At 41.2% G+C, this 23,581-nt stretch overlaps 1 protein-coding gene across 2 annotated transcripts in view; it reads left to right on the forward strand.

Annotated features, from left to right (window-relative positions):
• The first annotated feature begins 510 nt into the window (after nucleotides 1-510).
• The window catches only part of TAFA2 (TAFA chemokine like family member 2), a 192,004-nt gene continuing 168,933 nt past the window's right edge, over nucleotides 511-23,581 (forward strand). The window contains exon 1 of one of the 2 annotated variants that reach the window (XM_056341638.1): nucleotides 511-1,290. The gene's annotated coding sequence lies outside the window, so the exon portion shown is untranslated. The remainder of the gene's footprint in view (nucleotides 1,291-23,581) is intronic. The other variant, XR_008822257.1, reaches the window with a different exon arrangement.

Genomic DNA, 23,581 nt, shown 5'->3' on the forward strand with positions numbered 1-23,581 from the left:
CGCCGCCGCCGTGCGTGGCTCCCTTCTCCCTCTGGAGGGAGACACAGGCCAGCTTTTGGCTGCCGGCGCCGCCACCGCCCTCCTGCCCCTGCCCCTGCTCCAGCAGCCCCGGCCCCGCGCCCCCGGGGGCGCTGCCCTGCCCGGCCCGGCCCGGGGGCTCCCTCCCCGCCCGGCACCCGGCCTCCCGCCGCAGGGCAAGCGGCGTCCCGGGACAGCGGCGGCGGCGCCACCTGCACCCCGCCGGGGCCGCCCCGGGGCCGCGGAGATGCCCCTCCGCTCCCCGGCCACGTGCGCCTGTGCGGAAACTTCGCACCCCACGCGGCGCCGCTCGGGCGGGGAGCGGAGCGGAGCGGCGCGGAGGCGGGGGCCGCGCCGTGCTGCGGAGGCGGGAGGCGGCCCAGCCCCGGTGTGCGTGGGCCGCGGGGGAGGCGCGGGAGTTGCCGGCGGAGCCCCGCTCCTCGGTCAGACAGAGCGGCGGGCGCGGAGGCCTGGCACCGCGCACGGGGCCGGGCGGAGAGCAGCGGGCGGCCGGGCAAACGGCGGGGAGGAGGAGGGCATCCCTGCCGCCCCCCGCGCAGGGCGCGCCTGGAGCCGCCGCTGCCTGTCCCGCCGCCCGGGGCGGCCCGCGCCCCTCCGCGGTGCGGTGCGTGTATGCTGGGCGCGGGGCGGCTGCCGCTGCTGCTGAAGGTGAAGCTCTCGCTCTCCAATTACTTTTCCCAAGAGGGAGAAGGAGGGAGCAGGAGGGGGAAGTCGTGCGGTGTGTGAGGCGCAAACCAATCAGCGATGCTCTAACGGAGGGATTGCTGCAGGACGCGCCGGCTTTTCCTCCCTTCCTCTGCCGGCGGGGCTGAATCGGGACCGCGCGCAGCTGGCGGAGGGGCGGGAGCCGCACCGGGCTGCAGGACTTCCTCACTCTCCGCTTTTCTGATACCTAATCCATACTTCGTCCTCTTAATAATATTATTATTATTTTTATTATTTGAATACTCTGTCATCGTGCACGAGAAACACTTCAAGTCTTCCCTCCCTCCCCACGTACTTCACCCTTCCTCTGGCATCCCTTAGCCGGATTCCTGCTGTATCCCCCGAGAGGCGGGGCAGACCCGGACCCCGCGGACGGCTGCCTGCCCCGGCGCGGCAGAGCCGAGCGGAGCGGAGCGGCGCTCCATGCCCCGGGCGCTGGCGGGGCGCGGGGCGTGTGCCGGCGATGCCCGGGCGGTAGGGCTGGAGCTCCCCCCCGACGGGAGGCGGCCGATCGCTAGGTGTTTCCAGCAGGGAGCGGGGCTGCAGGTAGGTGAGCGGAGCGCTCCGGGGGCGTGTGTCTGCGTGTTTGTCTGTGTCGGCGCTGGTGAGGGTGGAGGGGTGCCCGGCTGGGGGGTGCCCTCCGCGGCCGGCGGAGACCCCGCGGGGCGGCGGGCGGAAAGCGGCCGCGGCGGGGCCAGGCGCAGGCTGTGCGGGGCGGCTGCTGCGGGCTGCTGCTCTCCCGCTGCCCAAAACTTGCGGAAAGCCGGGTGTGAGGGGGAGCTGCTCGGCCGCCCGGCCGCGGCTCCCGCCGGGCGCCTGGGGCAGCCGGCTCCAGCCCTGCGCCGGGCGATCCGCAAGGCTGCCCCCCCCCCCCCCCCCCATTTTATTTGGTTTCATTCAAACCAACACTTCAGCAGAGCCGTGGGGGGGACAGGGGAACCCACCCGTTTTTCAGCCCAACTACTTGCACTGGAACGGTGGCCGCTTACTCGCAGAATGCCCGGGTACGGGGGGGTTTATCCTGCCTCGGAGCCCGGCCGCGCTACCGGCCGCGCTACCGGCCCCGTTACCGGCCGCCTTCAGAGAGCGGTGGAAGGAGGTGCGTGGAGTCCCTCTACGAATCCTTAAAACAAATTGCTATAAAGAGGCGGGTCATGGCTTAATTTCTGTCTGTGTGTGACGCTCCCCAGGTTGTGGTGTATATGAAACGTATCTTGTCCATCCACGTTGCTTTCTTTGCATTTCAGTGAAATCACTTACCTGCTAAATATGTGGCAGGTTCCGTGTGCCAGGGTGAGAGGGCTTTTCCCTTATTCCACCCCATTTATAGTTTTGGAAGAGAAAGTTTTAAAATAACCTCCTTTGTTGCTGTGGAGCTGTAGGATCGGACACCAGGTTTTCTATGTGAAGAATAAAGAGCTATAGCTTGCACTGCCCTGTTAGGAGTTGCTGTGCATGGCTCTTCTGAATGTTTCATTCTTACCAGGAGTTAACATCATTGCTTAAAGCATTTTAAATTATATGTGTAGTTACAGTTGTCTCTTTCCAGGTTTTGCTTGGAGATGATCAGTATTTTTTTTAGAGCACTAAGTACTTTGCTTCCACCCACCACCCCCCAGCAGACACCGGCTCAGTATTTAAAGAACTGTGCTTTGCCTCCTGCAGAACTGTCAATTTAAATAATAAACATACTCAACCCCTACCCCTGAAAGCCCTGTAAAGCATTCAGGGTCTTAGGGTCTTCGCACAGCAGTGGATACATTTAAATTGCTATTGACTAAATGATAATTGTTATCTGGTTTCTCTGTCTTACCAGTTTCAGACATTAGCATTCACCCTGCCATATGCTTAACACTTTAAAGCTACTTTATGGGCTGATCTAAGTGAAATCAACTGATAAATCAAGATTCTTCTCTGTAGTGTAGGGTAAACACTAGAAAAATAGTAGTTCAGTGGTACTGGGAATGTAGCTTAGCTGAAGTTGGGAAAGAGCATACCAAGGCATTTTTATCAGGGGTGGCAAAGGTTACATCTTCCATTATACTTTTTTTGCAACGATTGTGCAGTCATTTCATACTGATGCTTAAACTGTTTTGCGCGTGTATAATTAACAGTAGTAAAGTAATTCATATAAATGGCATTATTAGCATTTTATTTCAGAGAGCTGATACTGCTGAGGCATTAGTGAAAGCTGTCTGTTCTTTGTTTTCATAAAGTCCCCATTTCCAAAACTACAGTACTGTTATTCTCATAAATGTAAACTGCCGAAGTGCCGTAATTTCAGTGGCAAGCTTTGCTCAGTTAGCTGATAGCAAATCAGGATTACTATTCACTGGTTCCACATGTTGTTTGAACATAAGGGGGGGCTTTCATAAATGTGGTATTAATTTTAGATATGCTGCTGGTAGTGGGTGACTTTGAGATAAAATCTTGATTCCTGTCATGCTGTTTTAATCAGGGAATGATGACTAATCTGGCAGCATCTTTTATCATACTGGACATACGGGGTAACCTTTTTACCTGTCTCTTCTTACGATCTGAGGGATCTCAGCTTTATGTGTAGATGCTTGTAATGCACTTGATAATTCTTGTGGGGAATACATGAAAAACTTGTTCTGAACGGAAGTAAATAGATGTACAGACGGATATTGGGGATTGCTTTACTGGCAGGTTGCAAAGTGATGATTCATTGAATCTACCTAGATTTACCTAAAGCAAATAATACTTTACGCTGAATTGTGGCGGCAGAGAAACATGTAGCAGCCAAGAAGTTTCATGGTTTCATCACATGTGGTGACAGACTTGATAAAGAACATTTTTACAAATGTTTTTGGTGAGGAAAACATACCATGGAATTTTTCAAGCTGATCATTTTCACACTTGTATTTATTGCTGTCTGTGTTGCTACCTACCAACGTGTGTAAACAGTGCATTAGAAATACGTTGTGTTAATTATGTTGTATGTTTTACTTACTATAAATAAGTAATGGAACAATGCTAACTAGTTATCACGCTAAAGGAAATTGCTTTTTAAGACAAAAATATCACATTATCTAACACTCATCTACATAAAAATGTGATCACCATCTTGAAAAATTATTCTGAATGATACAACTGTGAGTGAGCAAGCAGTTCTATGCCCCTGTTTTAACTTCTGCGGGATTTTATTAGAAATGCTTCATTAAGTCACATTATTCTGCAGCTGTTTGTTCAGTGAAAATTAAAATAAAAATCAGGAAGTTTATCCAGCAAAGCAGTATTATTTCCTTTGTTAAGTACTGAAAGTTCAAACAAACAAAAAAAAATCCATTAGCATCAGTGTGCCAGAAGCACTGAGTACATCCTATTTTTGTGATATATGGATGGCATTTGCTGATGCAATTCATCAATGTATTTATTAGTCAAACGTCGTCAAATAAAGAGAATAAAGTAAACAAAGACTGCATGATGATACAGAGGCTAAAGCAAGGGAAGACCATGCAAATCTAATTAGTTAGTGTTCACTGTTGTATTTACAGTCTATGTTTAAGCATCTTATTTAAATGCCCTTCTGTCATCGATTTTCTACTACAGCTCCTGATAATTCAGGTAGCAATAGCTTTTTGTTTGAAAACGCATTTTCCGTGTACCTTTTGAAATGCTGAATTGTAAAGGCATTGAGGCAAAAGTTGTGTTTGGATTAATACAACAGAAGGGTCTTACGCAGGCAGAGCTGAATGCTGAGCTGTCCCCATTCACGAGCTTTTCTGTACTTTAAGAGGGGCATCCCCAACTGGTGTGGACTTTCATTGTTCCGTTGGAGTAGTTGAAGCTCTGACATTTTAAACCAGCTAGAGTTGTTCCATTTTCCTTAGATCACTGAATGTAAGTGTGCACTACAAAAGGATTTTGCTTTTTTTTTATTAGGATGAGAAAACATTTACATAGTATACTTGGCAGAATCCACTCTAAGTGCGCACCTTCACATTTGAAATACCTTTTAAAAACAGAGGCCCACTCTTGGAGCTATTTGAACAGGAAATATGGCCCAGTGATTTGGTTTTGTGAGCCGTTGATACATACTTCAAAACATTCCTCTTCCTAATTCAGGTAAGATTTATAAAACTCATCAGACATAGGACTGAATGTAGAAACAGCAACAGTAATCTTGATCATTTTTCCTGGTGACAGCTACAGAGCTATCTCCTTTTGCTCTTGGTAGAACTTCGGAAGACAGTGATTTTTGTGCATTGATTCTTTATACACCCTTGCCAGCCACTCTTGCTTACCATATGTAGTCAAGTTATTTATCAAAAAAAGAAGACAAAATAAAAATGGCCACCTAATGTGCTTTTTTACACTGCTAGTGCAAAACAGTCACATTTTTAAGGTAAACAAATCAAGGCATATTTAGAGAGCTTCTTTCATGCAGTGTGTTTTGAAAAACGCTGTGGAGAGAGAAGAGAGAAAATAGACGTGCTTTACAGTGCTAGTTGTGGCAGGACACTGCATACATAAAATGGGTCAAAGTCACTAAAAAAAGCTTTCTTAGCTCTTTCTTCTGTTCAGATACATCAGGACACTGTTTTGTAGAATGCATTGTAGCTGTAGCTATTGCTTAAAGTAACTAGAAGATGCTTTGTATGTATTTGATCCTTAGTCCTTGCGGGAGTAAGCAGTTATAGGAGTAGCTCCTGCTCCTGTATCTTTCACTGCACGGAAGAATCACTTAAATAATTTCATGTGTAAAAAGTGGGAAATAGTCGTGTCCCCCCCCCCCTTGTTTAAAGCTTATCAGACCTTGTAATCTGTACTATGTTAATAGCTTACATTTGCCAGCAGCCTCACTTCACATCTTGCTGATCTTGTAATATGAAACTTGAACACAGGTCTCTCGGCACCAGGACAGCATTGTATGCAGCCACCTCTACTGTGAGCATCCCTCTAACAATGCCAAGAGAGCCGTAGTGCAGGGTAGCACACACTGCTTTTTTTGGACTTGCGTGTGTGGTAACCTTCTATGCTTAAATTATGAATTGGAGCTAAGGCTGTGTAAGGTGCTTTGGATTGACAAACTTCACAAGTAAATAAATGCATAAGTACAGTTCAACAAACGTATTCGATTGTATAAACAGAAAACTACTAAGAAATGGGTAAGTGTGAAACATTTGAAATAGATAACCAAGTTTTTAGTTTTGGTTGTATGCCAGCCTCTCTCTGTATGGAAGATTTCTTGCCTCTGTTGCAATATTAAGATCCAGTATTTGAAGATGACTTACTAGACTAGAAAGACCACTGGCTTGATCCAATAAAGCAATTTCCTTCTTGAAATGCAAGGAGGCAGTATTGCAGTACTGTATATTTTGACTGACTTACTAGAACCAAACTGCAATTGCTTAGTGTACTGGTTTTGCTGTATTTTTCCCTTTTAAAAGCAGCATATAATACATTTCTAAAATAAGTCTTTCAGTAACATGCAGTCTCACACTAGCTCTTTTAGATACAGGAGCACAGACCTGACAAGTCTCTCGCATTCGCAGTGATACTCTTGTATTGTGTTTCTTCCACTCCCTCACTGCTGTTTCTGCATCCCATATTGATAAGGCAGAGCTGTGGCCTCTGGTCCATCTTGCCACAAACCAGTTAGCTGTGCAGCATGTAGCCTTCTGCTCATCTCTGTCTGACATGTCATGTCATGGGATGGGCAAGAGGGTATGGTGCTGCCCGTCAGTCACCAAAAGGCTTTTCATGCTCATTTGAACATCTTTATGCAGGACAGTCTTCCTAGTTATGGGCTTTCCCTGTGGCTTCTCCCGCACCGTGTGAAACTACATGTATGAGAGAACCTGTCCCAAAGCCTTTGACGTGCAGTCTCAGGCTAGGTGCCACCTTCTGCCTCAGGACTGTGCAAATGGGAGATCTGTGAGTGCTGCATTAAAACTGTGAGCTGTACATCTCCTTTTGATTGCAACTTTTTTGGTGTTTGTTCCCATTTAAGATATCTGTTTGGCCTTTTGAGTTCTAGGCTCAACCATAATTTGTTGTTGGCTGTTATGTCATTGTACTTAATGGCACTTGCAAAGTAACACAGCTCGATGGCTCTGAGGAGAGATAATGCCTTTCTGTGGCATTTGTGTGTAGCAAACTGAAATTTGGATCTTTTTCAGTAAGGGATGAGAGTCAGTACCATCTGAAGCTTGTCTCATGGTTTACCTAAAGTGAGTTAGTAGTCTTAGTTTGGTTCTTACTGTAGAAGTGTCCAAGTTAGAAAAGTCACCACTAGCAAAAATTTAGGATGTGTGCCTGCTGCATGCACAGAGAGGCAAAACCTGAGGTCTGATCACGCAAGGCGTTTCTGCTGTAAGTGTGTGGCTTCAGTGGGACTAGTCAAATTAATTATGTGCTTGAAGACTTCTGAAGCGAGCCTGAATAAATGTTGCTAACTGCTTAGAGCAATCCCTGTTGAAGGCTTGTAGGTGGGGTGCTGTTGGGATGACTGGGTTTGTGTCTGTATTCCGGGTATGAATTTAAGACCTGAGCTTTGTTTCAATGGCTTGTCAGTCCTACATCTTTTATAAACGTTCAATCCTCTTAAATTCAGGACAGAGACTATGTAACAGCAGGTAATTTTCAGAAAGATGCTACAAGTAGCTTCCCTGTATTATAGTGTTAGAAACTATAATTACAATCATGTAAATTTTCAAATGTGATGTTACTGGTGTGTCGCTAAAGTGAAATATTACTTTCTGACAAAGTATATCAGGCTATGGTACTCCTGCAAGAAATGAGGTCATGCTTAAAGTTTAATTGCAGAAAAAAGATCTGTTTTAGTACCATCACAGGAGAAGAATACCTCCTCTGGACTGTTACGTGTGTTTATTCAGCTTAAAAAACATTTTTTTTTGATCTATGTGTTGTAACAAATAAGCTGTACTTAAATAAGATGGGAAGTTTTATCTTGAGGTCTGGTAACAGCAGCAAATAATGTGAGATAAGTTCTGGTTTATAAGCTTACTGGAATCAAGACAGAAGAAATACTGTATTTGTATGCTAACATAACATGCTATAAATTCAGATACGATATTATCAGCCAATATGCTTAATGTTGCCTGACACTTCTCATTATATGATCCTGCTTTTTTCTCTTCAATCTAGAATCATGAGGGCTATCCCTTGCACTGGAATTAAGGTAATACTTAAAACACATCACTGCCGAAGTGTCCAAAGCTTCATAATCAAGGCATTGCACTGATATTTGTCGAACAGATTTTCAGAGAGATATGGCCATGAGTCCAGGTGCTGGTGGAGCTTCTGATTTAGGAATTATTCCCCCCCCCGCAGATTAATTTTCATTTGTGGTAACAAGATTTTATTATTTTCTCTTTATAAACATTATGATTTGGTTGTTCTGATTTAACCCTGGTAGGCAGCTTAGCCCCACCCAGCTGCTTGCTCACTCCTCCTCAGTGGGATGGGGGAGAGGATCAGAAAGGCAAAAGTGAGAAAACTCGTGGGTTGAGATAAATAGTTTAATAGGTAAAGCAAAAGCTATACTCACAAGCAAAGCAGAATAAGGAATATATTCACTACTTCGTATCAGCAGGCAAGTGTTTAGCCATTTCCAGGAAACCAGGGCTCCATCACGTGTAGCGCCTACTTGGGAAGATAAATGCCATAGCCTCAAACATCTCCCTTCCTTCTTCTTCCGTGCAGCTTTTACTGTTGAACATGATGTTGTATGATATGGAATATCCCTTTGGTCAGCCGGCTCAGCTGTCCTGCACCCCCAGGCTTCTCACTGGTGGGGCAATGTGTGAAACAGCAAAGGCCTTGACTCTGTGTGAGCACTGTCCAGCAGTAACTAAAACATCCCTGTGCTATCAACACTGTTTTGCTCACAAATCCAAAACACAACTCACAAGCTACTATGAAGAAAACTAACTCTATCCCAGCCAAAAGTAGTACAGTCTCCATTCCTTATTTTTTATGGTTTATGTAATGTTCAGGTCCCACACTACCCAATGCATCCTTATTAATCGCCCTCCTTCCCTTCCTGCCCTTTGATATGTGCACAGATGTCATTCCCTTAGTCTCTGGGTCGCCCCTGTGTAACATCCATACAATGTGCATTGAGTTAATTCAGTCCATGACTTGGGTTCTATCTGTTACGCTGGTCACTCTGGGCAGGAGAAGTGGTGTGTTGTGTGGAGTTATTTGGCACCAAAGCCAGCTCAGTTTGGGTCACTGCTGCGCTTGCACTGCTTCTTGTGAGGCTCATCCTCCACTGGTTCGGGTGGTTCCTGCTATGGTACTTCCTATTAACACGCAACTCAAATCACGGGTCACAACAATTTACATGTATATCCATTGCCGTCTGCCATAGGCCAGGCCATAGGGTTTATAACATTGCAATGAACCATTCCCCTTGCCCCTGCTCCAGCATGGACTTACCCACAGACCAGTCTCCTCAGGGGCGGTACCTGCTGTAGCGTGGACTTGGCCACAGCTGCGGTCACTTTGAGGTGTCCCTGCTCCAGTGTGGTCTTATCCATGGGCTACAATTCCTTCAGGGGTGTACCTGCTGTGTTGTGGCCTTATCCGTGGCCACTTCAAGGTCATCAGTCCAAAACACAGCACCTTACGAGCTACTATGAAGAAAACTAATTGTATCGCAGTGAAAACTAGCATGTTGGTAGAAGTGGTTTTGGTTATTGTATCCCAGATTTTGTTTCACCACACAGATCAGCTTGTGGTAAAACCCTAACAAAATAAGAGAATGTAACCCTGGGTAACTTTCTTCCCGTTTTAAGCTCCTTGTGCTTTATCTGTGAATCTGAGCCCACGTGCTACATCACTTCATGCTTTTCACTTTGTGCTTTTAGATTACTACGAGGTTTTAAGGGGCTTTAGCCCTCACGTTTGTGCAGGCTGGTGTGGCATGAGTCTAGTTGTGGGCATAGAAATGCACAGTTTCCTTCTACCATTCTGGTCATATTTGGATCCTCTTATATAATTGTTTGGGTCGCTGTTTATGTGAAAGTGTACTAGGAGAAAGTTTCAGCTTAGTTCAGCTGTTTTGAGCTTCTTTCCCTTTGAGGCTGTGTTGTAATGGTTTAGTTTTGGGGTTTTTTAAATGGTATAATTATTCTTAAATGTTTCAGAATTTATTTGGAGTTGCTTTGATTTATTGCATTATTATAAATGTGTATTTGACATCTAGTAAATACACAGTTCATGCTTTTAGAAAATGAAGCATGCTTTTAAAATCATACTCAGAACAATGGGTGCATAACAGTTACTATGTTTTCTTATTGGAAGAGAAATTAAAAAAATCATAATTATTCACCTATATTAATTCTACATAAACCCACTCTTGTGAGAAGAGTGCTGACACAGCTGTCGCTATAGCTTTGTGAAATCACCCAGTCTCTTTAATGTAACACCTTGTTCCTATTCCCACTTTAAAAACTGAACTGCCAGTAATGACACTCATATTCTCCTCTTCTTCATCATCCTCCCAGCTGCTCATAACCTAACTTTTTCTCCTCTAGCTCTCCTTGCCCTTCCTTTTCTCTTCACTGTTCACCTCATCTGCATTGGTGTCATATGATCTTTCCGAATGTCAAGTAAATGCAGACTGCAGTCAGCACTACCAAATTGCTTTCCTGCCAAAAAAGTCTCTTTTCATGTGCCATGACCCATCATCTCACAGTTAGCTGCAAGTCATTCTGATTCCCAAATTTACAATGTATTTTCTATTTAATGAGCTATTAAACTTTATGCACTTTTAAACTTCATCTTTTCTGACTAACTGCATTCCTCCTGATAATTATAGCTTTAGAAAGAAACAATTAATTTGAAACCAATTCTGCAACAGTAGTGACATTATTTAGATAGCATTCCTCCACATCCATGCTCTAAGGATTATGTCATTATAATTATGTTTGGAAACTCCTTGAGACCATTATATCAGTCCAATAGTAGCCATGTTGTAATCAATAATATAGACAAAGACTACTGCATATGCTATTTTAATAAAACACAAAATAAAAATAGATACATGGATGGATGAATAGTTAATTTTTTCTTTGACTAAATAAAACCCCAATCAGTTTGTGCTCTTTCTCCACCCCAGGAGAATGCTTTGAGTAAACTTAAGCACAAACTCAAATGTTATTCCATATGTATTGCATGGATGTGGACATTTTGGAATTGCTGTTATTCTCATGTATTCTTTTGATAATGTTAATATTAAATTTGTTAGAATAATTCTTCACATTAAGTGGTTGTCTAATAAAAAGTTGTCAAAAATTGCAGATGACTCACGATGAGTGAGTTCAACCTTTGTTGCTCACAGGTTCCATTACATCCATGTATTTATTAAACCCAATAATAACTACTAGTTCAGGCTATATAATGCTGGTTTTGTCATTGTGGTTAATTATATCTAGTTAATGGATACAAACAAAATGTCTGTGCATTCTGCCAATAGCTTAGCTTGTAGTATATCTCAATAACCTTTCCATGAACTCTAATATTTTAATTTTTCCTCTGCTACTTAGAGTTCTGCTCTAGAAAAATATGGAAATGATTGACAGCAGGAAACTTTATTCATGACCCTGCCATGGCAGTAGGTAGAAATGTACATTTTAGAAAACCTTCATTGTTCAGGTTTGAACCTAATGTTCAAGCTGTGGTAAAAGTAAGTCTCTAACAGACTTCCTTCATTTGTTGCATATCAGAACTTGTGCCTGGTTCTCACAGTTACTTTGTGGGAATAATATTGCAAATGTTCCTGGGGGAAAATTTCCTTTCACCTTTGTAGCTGAGGGTTGTGATGTTTATCCTGTGCTCTGCTGGATACTGTAAGTTAACAACTTACCTGTGCCTTATGCACCTCTGCACCCCCTTTGGAGTAAATAGCTGAGTATACAGATAAGTAGTTAAGCAGATAGCTTTCCTTCTCCCCTCATTTCTCTCGAAGCTGGAACTTTTTTTCAGCACTGCTTCAGTTCAGCTGCAATCCTTTCTGGTTTATTGGCATAGTACACATGACAGGCCTAATTCTGTCAGCTGAAATAAAATATTTCTCACTAGTGAATGATTAAGGTGATTCAAAGCCAGATTTTTAAAGCAAAACTTTTTTGATTCCCACAGAATTCCTACCTGTTAAACAAAGGTAAAAGAAAAGTCTGTGTATACCCAATCCTACCTAAACTTTACTATTTTATTGGAAAAATTAAGAAGCTATGATTTAATTCTGTGCCCACAGCTATTCTGAGTTGCATACTTCAGTCTCTCTGTGTCTTTCCTCGAGCAATCGTTGGTAATTCACGGCTTCCTTCCTGGGAGACAGTTTGTAGCTGTCTGGTTTTTTTGATTTCCATATGTATTCTGGTCTTGACCAGAAGATCTGTATGACTTTTATCTAGCACCTGGAAAAAACATCTTTCCAATTACTGGCCAAGCTGTAGTGACTTGCAGTTACTGCCTCTCCACAGATATATTTCTTCTTCTTTTTATTTACAGCCAGTACTCCCACTTGTGTATACAATACATTTACAACCCCAAAAGTTCAACAATCCTAAAAAGGTTATGAACTTATTGTATATGAATAACTGTGTGACAGTCAGAAAATTAGTGTATATCACTCTATCAACAGAAACTGTGAGATAAATGTGCATAATTTTGCTGTATATACAATGTATATACAATGTATGTGTAATACATTCCTGGTTCAGCAGTGGGCTGTGGAGTTCAGATCACAATAATGACACATTAGATTTAAAGGTACATCTTTCTCTGTTTTACCACTTTTGGGGTGGTTGTTTGTTGGCTAATTAACATTTTCTCAGTTGGCCTTTGCCAAAGCATGAGTCAGGCCTACCATAATGGTTGCAGATATTAGAGTAGGGGTAGTTTCGGAGGTGGAGGGGGTTTTGGAGCTCTGTGCATAGCGATATGTTAGCTCCCACAATGTGATTGTTTCTAGTAGAAGTTATTGTTTGAAAATCCTTGTTCTTTACAGTCACCTGTGTCAGGAGACACCCTCGTGTCAGGAGAATTCTTGAAATTAATTCATAGTCCATGAATTGGAAGAAGTCTGCGGTTGTAGCCCACTGGAAAAGGAAATAGCATAACAGACAAACGATTTCTCTGCTTTGTTTTTATTAGCTGTTGCCGAGGTTCTCCTGGTGTGACTATGGTCTTGATAAAGACATGTAGTTTTTACCCAGTAGCTCTTTTGTGTGAAGGACAACAGACATTTTTCTGTTAAGGAACTTCACTAATGGCCGGAGTCAGAGAACAAATGGGACTAGATGCTAACAGAAGAAGGAAATGAGGAAAAAATACTGTTTCGTACTTTGATGAATGCTCTGTCATGTTCTTTCTGTTGGTTGGTGGTAGCCAACCTTTCATGTAACACTGTTACAGGAGAACTTATATAATGCTAATTCATGCAGTTGTTGAGCAGTTGTTCCTGTTTTGGAGGAAAGAAACTGTACATGGCCTCTGTCTTCTGTTCTGTTTTTATTTTGTGCTCTTTTCACATTTGTGGAAAACATTTCATTAGTGTTTCCCAGAAATGTATAACCATACATACACTGGAGAAAGGCATGAGGCCTTTTCATTCTTAACCATTGTAAATACTTTTTAGCACTGAAGAAGACAAAAACATAATTGGGGAAGAGGAGAATGATGAAGAGATTGTGCATGTCTTTCTTTTTTTTAATGTAATCAATCTTTAACTTAGGCTTCTGTCCAATAAACACTTTATTTGAAAAATGAAACTGAATCTATTGTTTCATTAGGGCTTTTGGGGATTTCCCCCCCCTTTTTTAAAATTGTGATTGATGAAATAATGTCTTTGACAAGTAACTATATAGTAACAATTAAGAACTTCTCTGTACTTAGAAATACATTCTTCTACAAAAATTGGTTAAGTTAAATGTGACTCACCCTAGTAAATAGTAATGCCAATTATTGTAATACTGGTGTAATAGGAAAGCACAACTCCTTGCTTTTCTTTTTACCAGCATAATAATTTATGGTAGCAATTTCCTCAAGTGTTTTAATTTACCAGTTAAATTTCCAATGAACTTGTCATGATTCCTGAACTAAATCTACTTTTTTCCCTTTCTTTGCCATCTGAGGGTACTTCCACCTATCTCTGAATGCTTTCATGACCATATCCCTTTATCTCTCTTTGAGCATAGCCATCATTTTGCCATTCTGTAGTACACACTGACCTTCAACACCAGGCTTCTTTGGCAGATTAACTGATCTGCAACCAGGATTGTATAAAACAGACAGAAAAAAATTAAATCCAAAGTTATTTTTGATACTAAGGCTCAAATATAGCAAAATAAAAAATGGATTTTAAAACAAGGGCTGTCCTTTCTATCTTACTTTTCAGTTCATCTCTTCCATTTGGTAGCTGAGGTTGTTTGGCTTCAGCAGTTACTGAAAGATCTGTGTAATACAGTAGTGTTTTCAGGAAAAGTTAAAGGGCTTGAGCAACAGACACCAGAAACAGGACAGAGATGCAGCTAATTTTGCAACTGCTAACAGCCCTGTCATTGATTTTGATTTTTAAAATAGCATCATATCCCTTAACGGTTAACTCCATGTGTTCAGTTTCTCTGCTAGCCGTCAATACTGTAAAGCTTTCAGGCTGAGCACCGCATCCCTCCTTTTTAATTTCAGTCTTGTAGGTGATGAAGCAAGTTTAAAACCTGCTCAGATGACCTAGATCTGTCAGAGAAAAGAGAGTCAAGCCCTTCACATACCTATTGCAGATACTCTGAAATTCACTCTATGAATCTCATGTAATAAAAGCTCTTTGGGTGGCTGATTTTGATTGAAAAGGTGAAGATGGAACCACCTTTCAGCATTTTCAGTGCTAGTAAAACTTGTAGTTGGAATTTACCTTTTTACTGATATTAGCAAGTACGGAAGCTGGAGGACAGGTACAATTCTGTTTTACCACCATCTTGTGTTACCCGATTAGCCTGAATATCTTTTTCCCAGCAATTAAATTTTATGATTTGGAATGATACGGCTAGATGTAACTGTAGTCTTGTATGTCTCATAATATTATGTTTCTTTGCCTGTTCAAAAGTATGGTAGTAATTTTACTTTTTGAAGTTATTCTTTTTAATCTTGAAACCTCTGCTCAAAAATGTATTAAATCCCCTGGTATTTGGAGAAGAGTAATAATGGTGCATCATCAAATAAAATTCCTGAACCAGCATACAGAATCTGAAAAGAACACCTTTTTAGACATCTCCCTTTTTTTCTACCCCCCCCCCCCCCCAAAACCAACAAACCCAACCCTCCCAGAAAGCACAAGCTATGCAAGATCAAAGGCAAATACACCTTTTTTTGATTCATTTTGTTGTTAGATAATGAACCTTTGCAAAGCTGCATTCAAAATTACAATGTCCTATTTTAATGATAATAGAAACTCCTTCTTCAGAGAGTTCAGAGATGTGCAAAAGGTAAAACACTTGTGTGTCACCTTGTTGCTGCTTTGTGAAGTCTAAAGAAGAATCCATTGCTGCTTGGTTTTCACTGTTTTGTTGTTGGAAATTTAGTCATAGCCTACCAAAAAGGACAGTGGAGGCAGGATTCAGCATGAGATTGACACCTGAAATAGGTGTTCAGTTGTAACTATCTCCATGTGAGGCAGTTGCTTTAGCTTCGTAGTCAAGGGAGATCCAGGGTAGGGTTCGGGTGCATAACATAGTTTAAACACTCTAGAGTATCTTGTCTGGCTTCCAAGTGCTACTTCAGATGGGTGAAGAATCTGACCTGAATCAGATGTAAGATGCCTTGCATCGTATCTGCCAGTCCCTTGGGGATCTTAGATGGTTCTGGATTGTTATGTTCAGGCACCTGAATCCTCTTTCTTATCAATAGATGTGCAGAGTGATTCTGCTTGCTCTAAAACAGATACCTGCTTTGGGTCAGCTGAATTGTACTTCAAGTCACAGAAAGTTGGTCAAGTTGAATAACTTGCCTTAAAGGTGTGTTTTAGCTATCTGTAGTGAGTATTTTAATGTGTCAAAATTTCAAAGATACTTTGATGGGCGTTATAGCACTGTATCAGATCTGTGACATGTCAGACATCATGTTTAGTCAACTGAACAGAGTACTTAGATTTCAATGCCTACATTTAAGTGTCTTATTCTAGAACATATTGGTACCTATGTTACTGATTAACAGGAAGAATAATAGCATCATATACAACACTTATGAAATGAATTAACCTTGGAGGCCTTTTCTGCTAAACCTTTTGTTTTCATCTTTTTCTTTGTCATTTAGTGATGTAGTCTAGTGCAAAATCCTAACGTGAAAAAATACCTCAGTTCCCCATTGAAAGGCTGGATCTTCAGCTCAGAACTGAAAAAATCTCACAAGTCATGAGCCTCTTAGTCAAACTGGGTAAGCTAGATTTAATGTTTCTGATAATTCTGAGAGAAATAAATATCAGAGAATAACTAAAAAGTAGGACTGGAAAGGGAGATTCTAGCTTTCCTTCTAAATCATAAAGAGCATGACATTAATTAGATTTTATTTCTCAGGTCAACTTTTGTTGCTGAGAGCAGCATCGAGAAGGGTAGTTAACTTCAGAACATGCATTTATTGGACTATGTTGTAATAAGGGGCAACGAAAGTTTCCACATGAATGAATAAGCATATACTGAATGCGTGTAGAAATCTATTTACAGTGTTTCAGAGCAATAAAACAAATGAGCATTCATGAAAGAGGCATATTCTGTATTAATTATTTTGTGACAGTGGCACTTAGCATAGCTAGTCAGGAGTGAGGTGCTGAACAAGTATAAAGCAAAAGTTTTTTTCTGTCCTTTACTTTCATTCACTTGCAAGACTGACCCCTGCAAGAGAATCTTTCAGTCCTTATTGCAGCTGCCTGCCATTAGGTCTGCAACTGTAACTCAGAATATTGCCCTAGCTGTGGGAGGGGTCCATGTGCCTTGACCTGTGATAAGTGAGAAGTATATAATTTCTTACATCTGCTAGTGTTTTATCAAAATAAACAGTGAGAATGCTATAAAGATTTCCTTTGTGGTTTTGATGAACATGAACAACTTGACTGTGATTCGTAAGTTGCTTTAGTTTGGGCTCTTTGTAGAATATAGGTCTACTGGGATCAGTCCCCAAACTCCCATCGTGCTCATTGGAGCTGGATAGAATTAATCTACGGAACTGGAAGAAAAATGACGACAGAAAACTAAACAAAGCAATGCTCTGTTCTTTGTCTAATGGGAGTAAGTAATTAAGAATACCTGCTTTTCTACTGCTTTGGTTATGAAACTCTTTACTCCACAATTACAGAGAATTTTAAACATAGTTGTTTTGCTTGTAATTTTTGTTGTGAAGTGATTCTTAGGGTAGGCAGCAACAGCTGAAGTCACTAGGTAAACAAAATGCTTGGGCCTCAACCCTGACATCATTAGGCAGTGTACCTTCTCTCCTCATCCCATATGCCCCTCTTTTTTTCTTCCCCAGAATTCCTGGCTTCACTTCTCACTATCAGCAAAATAATTGTTGACTGTATTTTAATTTGCCAAGGGTCTTCAAAGCTCTTCACTATTCCTAGACTATGAAGAACCTGCCTTGATTCCTCCAGTATCTGTATTTGAGAAGGTCTTGTTGCAGGACACTTGTATTAGCAGAACATCAATATCTGACTAATTAGAGAATGAGTAATGCAGTTTTCTAACTTTCTAATTAATTGCAAAACACATGAATGTTAATTATGGTTGGAAAGATCCTAAGTGCCATTTTATGAAGAGTTCTTATAATTTTAATTGCAAGAAATGATGCAAATAACCAAAGACGTAACATTTGGAAAAAAGATTTCTCATGTTACTTGTAATACAGACATAAAATATTTCATGGCAGGTAGAATTGTAAGTTCCTGCAAGAATTTGAGGATTATACTTCTCTCAGTGAATAAATGTTATTCTTCTTATGTACTTACCTGCCTTCTTTTATAACCTCCCCCAAAGTAAAAAAGTTTTAAAATTTGCTTTTTAAATGCTTACACCATGAAAAAAAACCCAAACATTTTGCAATTCCTAGTACATTATTTGTGATAACTTGGATAACTGTTATTGCCGGTTTCAAAACTAGTGACCTAATCTGTCTTCAGATATTAGAGTGGATAGATACACTTAGATTGATGGGTACAGTTTAAAACCCTAGGGCCTCTCTATAACAGAAAGAATTAGCATCAGCAATCTGTACAGCTGAACTGGTGGTGAATGCTGTTTAGGTAAAAATGAGCGAAGGAGGAACTTTGTTCAGCCCTGGTTCAAAGTGACCATTACATGTAGTGGACCGGGTTTTGACCAAGCCATAGGCCTGCATATGGCGGGAATGCCCATGAGCTGTGTGGTAATGTCTCTAAAGCCAGACATCTAATGGTTAGTAACAAGGCAATACTACATCTGTTTTGGGCCTTTTTTGTTGTTTGTTTGTTCTGAGTTCATACAAATGCATATCACAAAACCCAAGTACAAACAGCTGACCAGCACTACTTGTGCAAAGTGGAACATTTCTGCTGAACCCGTTTCATTCCACTCTCTATGACCCTTAGAGGGGGTAGAAGTACTTGAAAGTTCTAACACAGTGTGCTCTAGAAGGAGCACACATGCTGTACACATGCATATATGTACTTGCTGTAAACAAACACAGACTTTGAAAAAGAACAGAAAATAAAACTGATTTATCTACTTTTTGATTATTTACATGGTGGCTTTTATAGGACCCATATTAATCAGGATACATATATACCGTGTTTGTAGTGAATATGTCAAGAATCATTCAGTTATTTCTCCATATTAAGCAGATTGCATTATTATCTTAGGTTCACTATTTGCATCACATTTGAAGCACTACCTTTGTAGCTTTTGACAGGTTTTATTTCAGTTGCTATACAGATGTATTTGTAATCAGCCCCCATTTTTGTAATGAAAAAGGAGGGAGACAACAGAACTTTGGAAAGCCCTTCTGAATTGTTTCACATTTTGTTTCCTCACAAGCCTTCCCAAATGAGTGTATTAGCATCACTTCTAGAAGAATTTTTGCTACTTTTACTTAGTTCTTCATATGGTTTCATTCTTTTTCCATAGCAGAATAGAAGAGAGCGTCAGAAGAACTCTCACTAGAATCTTGACTTTCATGCTACTTCCACTCTCAACGTAGACTAGGCAGTTTGCTTTCTGGGGAGCTCACCTGATGTTTTGTAGTGTCCAGCTGACCTGCTGGGCTGCATCAGCAGTACCGCTTAGTGCTAATGGGAATGAAACTTCAACATGAAGAGACAGCAGATTTTACCTTGGGTGATGGGTCTTTTTCAGAGCCAATAAACCCAATCTTCCTACCCCCTCCAGCCAAAGCATGTTTTGAGCAGGGGGACATTTTCAGCTGATGCATGCCCATGGTACTTTAGGTTAGGGATACAAAGTCCTTATAGCTTCCCTTGACCTCAGTTATAATATGCAGTCCTGCAGCTCCAGGTGGAAACTTTCTATAAGCACAAATTAAGATCACATGTGTAGATTTTGAGACAGCCTGCATAACTTACTGTCATTTGTTCATGTAAAAAGATTATGTGCATACAGTTCAGCCCATATGCTGAACAAACACCACTGTATTTTAATCAAGTTCCCTAGTTAAATCAAATTTAAACTACTTGTTAATGTATCTGCCCTGAGGAGTCCTGACTCAGATCTGTATGAAACCCTTCTCTACACCAAAGAAGTAGGCATTGCCAGGTCAAAATTTTGAAAAATTTCTGGAGATACAGCTTGCTACAAAGGCAGTCAGGAACTCCTGGAAGAAGGAGATGAACCTTAGTAAGGTTTGTATTCAAGTAGTCTACTCAAAGAAACTAATCCTCATCTCCAAACAATCTTCATCTAAACAATGTTTTTGCATACCTTTACTATAATGATATCTGCAGTGGGTTTTATTTACAAAGACTTCTGCAAAACATTCCTGAGAGAAAATTTGCTGATTGCAAGTAACGTGTCTGTCATGTGTTGAATTTCTTTTTTCCCCTTTCTTTCTCTTAACATTTAATTGAAATCTTTGGCTTCAAGCCAAATGTGATTTAGAACATGTTTAGGTCTTCATCACTGAGCAAGCTGTTGTAAGAACTGCATCCTCATTGCACAAGGGATGAGTTGGCATTTCTAGTTTAGATTATTTAGTTCAGTGATTGTCGATGGACCTTCACCTTTGTGCTTTAGTTAGAAAGCTTAGTTAGCCAGGAGATGCTGTCGTGTCGGCTACAAGCTTAGAATCACTGTGGAATTTGGATGCTTGGGAGAGCTGTTATAGCTTTAAGATAAAAAGATGTGGCTCTGTAGTGCAAGAATTGATACTCAGTGCATTTTTAGTTGTGGCATTCACTGTTTCAAACCCTAGTGAAACAATCTTGAAGCAATAATCAGATTAGCTAATCAAAACAGAATTTGAATCACTTGTTCCCGTCTAGACAAAGCTATCAGGACAGCTGCATGGTATTCTGAGGACCAAATCTGAGTTATCTGCAGGTGCTTTTGATTGGTCTGTAAATATGCCTAAGCTTGAGCTGCAGGCAGAAAAATTTCGGCTGATCAAACTTGCCTATTTTCCTGTAAACAGATTTTGGCTCTTGATACGTGTTGATTTTTTAAAAATTCGACAGAGGAATGACCTTGCCTATAATTACTGAAAATGCTTTATTTCCACATCATAGTTTGGAGAGCAGTTTTCAAAACTATGGAAAATAAAAGCTTGAATAGCTATGCAGTTATTGTGATGACCTGGACAATTTGTATTGGCATCTTTTAATTTTAAAGGAAAAAGTATCTCCTTTTACAAATCTTACCTCACTTAGACATTCTGTTTGATTTCATGATATTGCTTTATTGTTGATGCTTCTGTATATAGGAAAATTACCGTAGTCTGTCAGGGATATACACTGTGTGTCTCAGATCAGGTGCAGTAGAGCATTGTGGAGCCCTAGTGATCACTTACTCAAATTGGAGCACCTCATCTTGTAGGAATATTGGTAAATCAGGCTTAATTTGTTTTTTTTAGGTCTGGGCTGAAGGTACTGTTTTTCACCCTTCAGTTTGAAGGACTGAAATGTCTCCAGAAACAGTACAGAGAAGTTGGGTGTGAAACTTACTCTTTGACACGGGACCAGTTAAGTTTGGAGGAAAACATGGGAGACAGCACCCTCCATTTGGCTGCTGCTTGAGGGTAGCAGACTCTTGGAAAAAGGATTGGTATTCTGAATAAACACCGAACGCGGATGAGTACTCCGGCACAGTATGCAACTCTTGTGCTCTGAAGCTGAGTAAGTGCTTTCAGAATCTTTATGTAGTCAATTAAAGTTACCCACTTCAGTTACGGTGTGTCTTTCAAAGGGCTTATGGAGAGGCAGCATTCATGAGATGGGAGTTCTGTAGAGAAAGGTCATCCTCGTGTTGTCAAAAAGTGTTTTATAGTAAACATGAGGGGCAAGCAATTGAACCTGTGCATCTTGAAAGGAGCACTAGAGAGAGGAGCATGACAACGTTGAAAAAATATAACCAATGTTTTTTAGCTCAGAGCTCAAGACCGATTTCTAGAATAAAATAGGTCCTTAATGGTTAACTTGAAATAGTAAACAAAACATTAAGGATGCCTTTGTTTTTCTGACCTTTCCTGCTTCATACATCTCAGCATAATGTTGTTTACAATGTAAATAACTAAGTATTTTAGGAACAAGAAGCAAGATCTCAAGTTCTGGAAGGAGCTGAAAAATGAAGTGAAACTTTTGGCTGCCCTTCAAAAGCTTCAGATCCACAAAATCTTAGATCAATGAGCTTAGCTCATCTAGAGACTTCTCAAAGAACGTGTTGTATGTATGGGTCTGTGGCCTAAGCATAGATGTTTTCTGAACTGTGCCTGTGAAAAATGGATCAAATACTAGATTTCATAATCTGCTTTCTTTGATTGCCTGGAATAGAAGAATGTTCATAAAAAAATCTTTCATTTCTGTTTTCAAAATAAATTGGCTGTGATTCTAGGGTGATTATTTAAATTGAGATTTTTTGGTAATGTCCTAGAAGAAGTAATACATAGCTTTTTTTCTTTGTTTTGGATATTTTGAGGACTTCTAGATGTAACTGTCAAAAGAAAAGTAGCATGCTAATATGAATGACCAATAATAGCTAATGTTGATTAGATTTTTTTCTTGCCTGTTGAAATGCTATGGCTCACCTGCCTTGATTGTTACAGAAGGGGGAAAGAGCCCGCTTCCCTCTTGAGTGTGCTTGGGATATATATTTACAATCCAGCGTCTATTCAAAATTGTAATTTGGGGTGTGGGAGAAGTGATTTCTGAAGTGATGGATGACATTTGTGTGTGAAGCCAAACAGATGACAGAGTGCTTTTCATTGTCACATTGAGAATCGACTGAGAGTTGTTGCAAGGGCAATATGACAGAAGTAACTCTGGCACTGTAAGTGCTGGTGATGGTGTCCAAATTCATCTAGCTGCTACTTTGGATGTGTGATGCCCAGGACTAGGGTAATGGTTTGAATAGGCAGCGCCAGCAGCTGGAGGGCACAAAAGAAGGTTAAAAACAGTCGTAGGGGAGCGGAGGGAGCAAGAAAGCTCCAGTGTCTAGTACATCAGTAGTTTTTGCTTGGAAGAGTGTTTCAAAGTCAATGAAATTTATTAGTAAATAGACTGGAAAGGGGTGGCAGATGACACAGTTTCTGTTTGCAGTGCTTTTACTCCTGAACATATAAATATGTAAGACTTGTTTTGACATGTAAATGAAAATTAGTCTAAAGTCCTAGCTGGCTGTAGAATTTGCTAGGAATTGGACGTGTGGAAGCAGAGGTATGCGTGGCTGTTCCCTTCTTCCTCCCATAGACCACTCATGTCAGTGTTCAGCTGCATTGCTCGCTCCTCATGCAGAGCTGACCTTGTTCTGGCTGGCCTTGTACTTTCTCATTTCTTTGCTTGTGTCAAAGCCAGCTGGTTCTCTCTGTGGAAATTCACAACTAGGACCCTTTCAGCAGATGTCTACATGGCTTCAGCAGCTCTTTTCCTCTGCCCTTCTGTGGCATCATAAGACTTTTACCCTCACATTACAAACTGAAAGCTGGGTTACTCAACTTTCTTGAAATGTGTAGCAATTTGAAGGCTATTTATAGTTGGACTGCAGAGCATATGGAGTGTGCATAGCCAGAATATTTATGACCTCCAGATCACTGCCCTTTATTCACTCAACCTCCAGATTTATGTAAGGCATTGTAGCTTTTTATTTTTGAACAGGATCTGTCCTGGTGCATATTGCAATTATACAAGAAGTTTTTTTCCTGGAAACTGCAGGTAAGTTAGGTTGCTTTCCAGCAGCATAACTTCGCAGACGTTTTCACACCATTTATAACAAGATTATAACTGTGAGAAGGGCACTCTTTGCTCAATGTGTAAGGAAGAGTGAAGTCAGGCTTAGGAGATGGTATCACCTGCAAGATGTGATGAGAAGTCAAATAATAGCATTGTCAAGGGCGTACAGTGAATGACATCTCTATCTCTGCCAGCTTAGGTAAAAACATTTGTCAGTATGTACTTGCTACAATTCCTTATTGCAAGAGAATTTTTGCTTCTTTAGCAAAAGGCAGGCTCAATTTATGCCAAACCAGGTGCTGAGACCTCTTAGAACACCTTGCCTGTGCCAGTGAGCAAGCAGAATTTTGCATGGCTGTTCAGCCTCTAAGAAAGGCTGGGCAGCTTACCCTGTAATGTCACGGGGACAACAGTGGTCTCAGCAAA

The sequence above is a fragment of the Falco biarmicus genome, chromosome 5 (assembly GCF_023638135.1).
Source record: "Falco biarmicus isolate bFalBia1 chromosome 5, bFalBia1.pri, whole genome shotgun sequence".
Classification (NCBI taxonomy): domain Eukaryota; kingdom Metazoa; phylum Chordata; class Aves; order Falconiformes; family Falconidae; genus Falco; species Falco biarmicus.